This window comes from Choristoneura fumiferana, chromosome 17 (genome assembly GCF_025370935.1).
Source record: "Choristoneura fumiferana chromosome 17, NRCan_CFum_1, whole genome shotgun sequence".
Lineage (NCBI taxonomy): Eukaryota > Metazoa > Arthropoda > Insecta > Lepidoptera > Tortricidae > Choristoneura > Choristoneura fumiferana.
The window spans coordinates 1061417-1067214 of NC_133488.1; the positions used below are offsets into that span (position 1 = coordinate 1061417).

Genomic DNA, 5798 nt, shown 5'->3' on the forward strand with positions numbered 1-5798 from the left:
AGTGTTGTTATTTATTCAGCCGGTAATCCGAGGACGGTCAGCTCGATAATGTCCGGAAGTACTTTTAATCCACTATCTCCGGTGCTCCTACTAGAATATGTAAATAAGCTTTTATATTAACTTCCAGTTGTACCGGATGCTGCGGGGGGGGGGGGGGGGTCTGTCTAAACACACACGCTTTTATTAACTCCGCTGTCACGAGATTGAGTGACAAGACCCTTTTGTGTTAAGTTTATGAATCCGGCGCGTCCCTCCGGCAGGCGCCCGGCGCCCGGCGAAAACTGTTACGTATGTACGCTCGAGCAGGCTTGCTTTTTATTAATTCATATTTTCAGTGGAATATAATAATAATAAATATCCATGGAAAATTCTACACCAATTCAAGAGCTTGTGCTAAGGAGCCTAATTAATGGAATCAGGCGTTACTTTGCTTCATTTGACTTTTTTAAAAGAACACGTTGACAGCATTTTATGCAACCTCGCTAAATTTAATTATTAGTAAATTATTGCGAAATGGAGAACGGTATCCATTACAGTTTAATGAGAGTTCAGCACCCGCCACCGCCCGCCGGCAGCCGACACCCTGCGATCAGAACTATTAGTATTATTAGTTATTCTGTGCTATTAGCAGTAGACATAGATATGTCGCGACATGTGGCGTGTTGCAAGCTGACGCGGGAGCCGCGGGGATCATTGGTGGTCCCCGCGTACAGTAGGTAAATAGTTACTATTCAGGGAGTGAAAACCATTCTGATTTATATGAGAAGACTATTTTTGCTTTTGCTTCACGAACTTCTTATTCACTGGGTCGGACAAATCAATTGAATAGGTTTCCTTCTGATACCCTTACTTATATTATTTGCAGACACCGATTAATTTTACGATGTCGTGTCCTTCACAGAAAATAAAACCTAAAGGGAGGGCTATATTATTATCACTCATGTATAAAACGTGTTTAGCGATTGTCAATTGCAACCAACAAAATATAATCTTGACATGATTGTCTTGACTCGACCCACGTTTACGTAGCTCGAGTACTTTGTGACTGGCGCCCAACATGGGGCTGAAAATTATCAAACAATTCAATAGTATTTAGGAGAAAGGTGCTGCCGAAAACAGAACCTATGTCACTAAGATGGCAAGGTGAGATGAGTTTTAGGTGGCACGTGGCACGTGGCAAGCGGCACGTGGCGGTGGCACGGCGGCAGCGCCGGGCGCGGCGGCGGCAGTCCGCGGCTAGCACTCGCGCCGCCCGCTCGCCGCGCGGGACGCTGGTTCTGCCGCACTTCCCGCTACTCACGGAAACTCAGTTTCGAAGCAACAAAAAGTTTCCCCGTGCACAGCTTCACGGGAAATTAGTTAAAAATATACCTACTGAGTACTGCTTCGTGAACAGAAAATAGAATCGGGAGTCAGAAAAACTTTTTGAACCGTGTGAAAAACTTTTTCTCGAAGCTATAAATAAAGCTGACCGCTCTCGTTCATAACTATCATGCATATCGTATGCTGCTATGATATCATTTACAGACACCGGTTACGTGAAAACATCACTCTGTAAACAAAAGAGAAAAAACGTACATCAAATTGAAATTGTGATCGGACGTAGTATAACTTCATCAATGTAGTGAGCTCTCGAATTCTGTTGTTTCATCACTCAAAAGGGTCTTGATGTTTGTATACGAGTTGTGTAGTGCCGAGACGAGCATGTTACGCTGAGCATGCGGGCCGCCGCGCTGCTGGCGCCACTGGCCCTGGCGATGCTGGCGGGGGCCGCGGGGTGGCCGGGGGCCCGGGGGCTCGGGGGTCGTGGAAGCCGCGGGGGTCACAGGGGTCGCCGAGCCCCGGGGCCGCGCCTGTCCGGCCGCTGCCGTCCGCGCGCCCGCGCCGCAAGCGCGCGCCGCACTCGCTGCTGGGGCCCTTCGACTTCAGCAAACTCTTCAAGAAAAAGAAACCGAAGCCCGCGCCCGCGCCCGCGCCCGCCCCCGCGCTGCGCGCCGCCGCTTCGTCCGACAACTCCACGCGGACCGCTCTGCCGCTCAACTCTCTCGCTTCAAACTCGACGGCCTTGTCTCTGCTGTCGATTCCGGCTGATGATTCCGCATTCCGAACCTCGGAGGCTCCTGAGAGTATCCTGTGGCTCCACTCCGCCACTTCACCTAGTTTTCCGCCCGAAGGCCGAACACGGCTCCTCACTCCAGCCGAGAGAACCACGGCCGGAGCTTCGGCGGTAAATCTTAATATTAGTTTAGGGCTAGACAAAATCGACGACCGAATCGTGTCCCAGACCACAGTGGAGACTCCGAAGCAGAAAAGTAAAGAAAAATTGCGGAAAATGAAGATCAGCAACAATTCGACAACGAGCAACGGATCAAAGAGTCGGTCGGCGAGCGGCCGGCGGTCAACGAAGCCGGTGCGGCGGCGGCGGCGGCGCGGCGGCGGACGCGGGCGCCAGCAAGAAGAAAGAAGAGCCGCCGCCGTGGCCGCTGAAGCACGCCGCCGTCGTCGAGGGAGACATCATCCTCGGCGGCCTCATGATGGTGAGCGCTCGCCTCCACACACAGACACACACACACAGACACACCTCACTAACTTTAGGGCCCACCGGAGACTGTGCAACGGGTCACTCAGGGTCTCCCCACACCTATCGACGCAAAACCGGCTGCAGCCGATGAAAAATCACATTGTGAACACACGCAGTAAGAGCGCAAAAGACGTCGATCGGCTCAGCCGACGTAAAGCGACGAGTACCAACGGCGAAACGTCTTTTTTCGCTGCCCACGGAGACCCTACATGCGCATCGCCGAATATTTGTAGCTTCAATAGTTATTTGTGTCACAAGGGAGTGAAATGGTGTATTTACGGCGAGGGCGTACATTGAATCCAGAATGTAGCGAAGGATTCTACAAAAAGTAGAATCCTGAGCGTAATGAGGGATTCAAGTGTTAACGCCCAAGATGGAAATAATTTTGCTCCCGAGTGGCTCATACAACTTTTCACACCGAGCATTAAGAAACTTGAAAAAACAACTAAATATTATTAAAGAACAACCAACATAGAAAATGGCGTGGCTTTACAATTATCAACTTCAAAAAATGGCATTTGCAATGAAACACTTAGAACACACTTTGCCGGATTCTTCTCAGCAGAGGTTTTTCCGAACCGGTGGTAGATTTTTTTTTGACATTCATAAGTGCTTGTTATAGCCTAAATTGAATAAAGATATTTTGACTTTGACTTTGACTTTGAAAAGCCTTGAACAGAAAAGTTACATTTTGCTCCCTCTCGTCAGGGAGTTACTTTTCTGAAGGAGAGGTGTGAAATAGTTATTTTTTTGTTGGCTACCTCAGAACTAAGTCATATGCATAATCTTTTGTTTTGTTTGATAAGTTATGATAACAAAGCCAAATCTCTCTCTCTCTTTCTATGGAAGTTCTTTGAAGTCGTTTAGTATATTAAAATCATAATATCATGAAATTTCTCGACATCAGGTCAAGGTTTTAGTTCATCCAAATCATTCCACTAAACTTGAGCATAAATCTCGACAGCAATTTGATAAGGTTTTTAGGATCCTATACCGGGTGGGCCCTGTAACAGGAGAAAAAAATTAAAACACAGGTTTTGCTAGTCAAATGGAAGTACTAGTTCTGCAATTTTCAAAAATTAAGTAATTTTATCATTATGTTTATTCCAAACAAATTAAATGGTATTTTCAATGTACAGCATCCAATAGACACCGCCTGCCACGTAACAAAATGACGGACTAGTCCCAAACTAAGCAAAGCTTGTACTATGGATACCAACGGATAAACATACTTATAAACATACATACATATATTAATATTATTCATACAAATATCTGCCCCGGCCGGGAATCGAACCCGGGACCTCAAGCTCGTCACCTATATTTTATAATTATAATTATCTATATGAAGTTATCATTGATGTTTTGTTATTTTATTGTGACGTGAACACTATTGTTTGTTTTGAATTCAAATCGATGTCAGCGCCCGTCACTGTTCCGACCGCAACCGCCGACCGTGTGGACATTTTCCATTGCGGTTTCATTGCAGGCAGCAAACTGCACGCAAACCGCAAGCCGGAAGCGAGGCTGCGATTGAACGGCGGTCGGCAGCTGCGGTTAGAGTGCAGCCCAGATAATAACGGGTCTCACATAAACACTGGCGTGCGATGATGAGACGAAGCCTGAGGCAAGTTACGAATAGTGTATGTGAATGAGCAATCACGTCTCGCCTTGCGCATCTTCTCTACTGTCGCCATGCTCGCTTACTAATGTGGTCCCAAGAGGGCCGCACGAGACAAAAGATTACCTACTTCACTTAGGAAAACGTGCACAGAATCTCTTTTATTATTTGATTTAATCAGCAGAACGTTAAGAAAACTATAGCAGATTGTTGCACCAAGCAGAAAGTTATTTACTACTGCACCGAGTGCCGATTTGGAGAATATAAATTACTTAATGCGAGGTGCATAATCTGCTTTTCTTTCAACTATTACAGGAATATTAGACGAAAAAAAACACAGGTAACAGATTTTTGGTAGGATTGGTAGCAACAATTTTTTGAATGCAAACTGTCAAATTTCATAAGACCTTTAGTGCGGTTTAATCTGTCATCTCCCAGGATAACAGGATCAAAGGAATTTGGGCAGAAATTTGTGCCTCTGGGAGAGGACAGATTAAAAGAAGTTTAACAGCCTTATTCATAAAAAAACCTTAATTGAGGTTTGATCAGTCTGTTACTTAGCAGACTGATTAAGCTTGTTAAACGGTTGTCAAGAAGTATGATTCATAAACGCTTGCTAGCAGTCTGCTAGTTGTTGAGCTGCTGATAGACGGATTAGACGCGTTATGTTGGTCACCTTGACAAATCAAAGACAAAAAATGGCCTCATCGATAATTAAAAAAAAATTGACAGCAGTGACAGCAGCAGGAAAAAAATAAAAGCGAGATGTTTGTTTGTTTGTTTTCCCGCCTTTTCCGATCCGCATGTTTATGTTGTACCTAAGTGCAAAAAGCCGTAATTATGTTAATAATCCTATTATTTTTTTTTCATATTTATTGGTAGTAAAGTAGCAGTAATAAATACCTAATTTAGAGGATTTTTTAATACAAATTCCTGAAAATAAATTTTCCTGGTTTCTTTTTAATCTTTGCTTCACTAAAAATATCTTCGGTATGGTTTTTTTGCTCTTGTCAAACTCAGCTGCTTAAACTTGTGGCGGCCATTTTGTGACTTAGCTGGGAGATAAAGGAGGGTCTACGGTCCTCTAACTTTAGCAGAGCCTTGATCGACTGATTAGCGCTAGCAGACGTTTATGAATCATGTTTTTTAGTATCGGGCCTTCAAGGAGCCTTCAAGGAGGCTCTAACTTTTTATGAATAAGGCTGTACAAGTTTAGGAAGAAGTTTAAAAGAGAAGATTAAGTGCGGATATGATGAAATAAAGTATAGTTGGAAGAAAAAACTATTACAGCAATCGGTAGCATATTCAGCGTGTACAGCTAAGAGATTTGTGCTCAAATCCGGCCGGACGTCAGACGTATTAAAAAAAACTTAGAAAAGATAACCCTCCTTCGGGCAGTTAAGTAAAAAAGTGTCGCGAAACACACAACACGCATTCTCAACAGAGGTTTTTCCGAAATGGTGATAGATTTTTTTTGACATTCATAAGTGCTTGTTATACCCTATATTGAATAAAGATATTTTGACTTTGACTTTGACAAACCGACACATTCCGGGAAGGTGTTAAGCTCTGCCTAGGATAGCAGTGCCACGTAAT

General features: G+C 44.5%; 1 pseudogene; it reads left to right on the top strand.

Annotated features, from left to right (window-relative positions):
- Window positions 1-513: 513 nt before the first annotated feature.
- LOC141437129 (metabotropic glutamate receptor 2-like) overlaps window positions 514-5798 on the top strand; it is an 11440-nt pseudogene continuing 6155 nt past the window's right edge.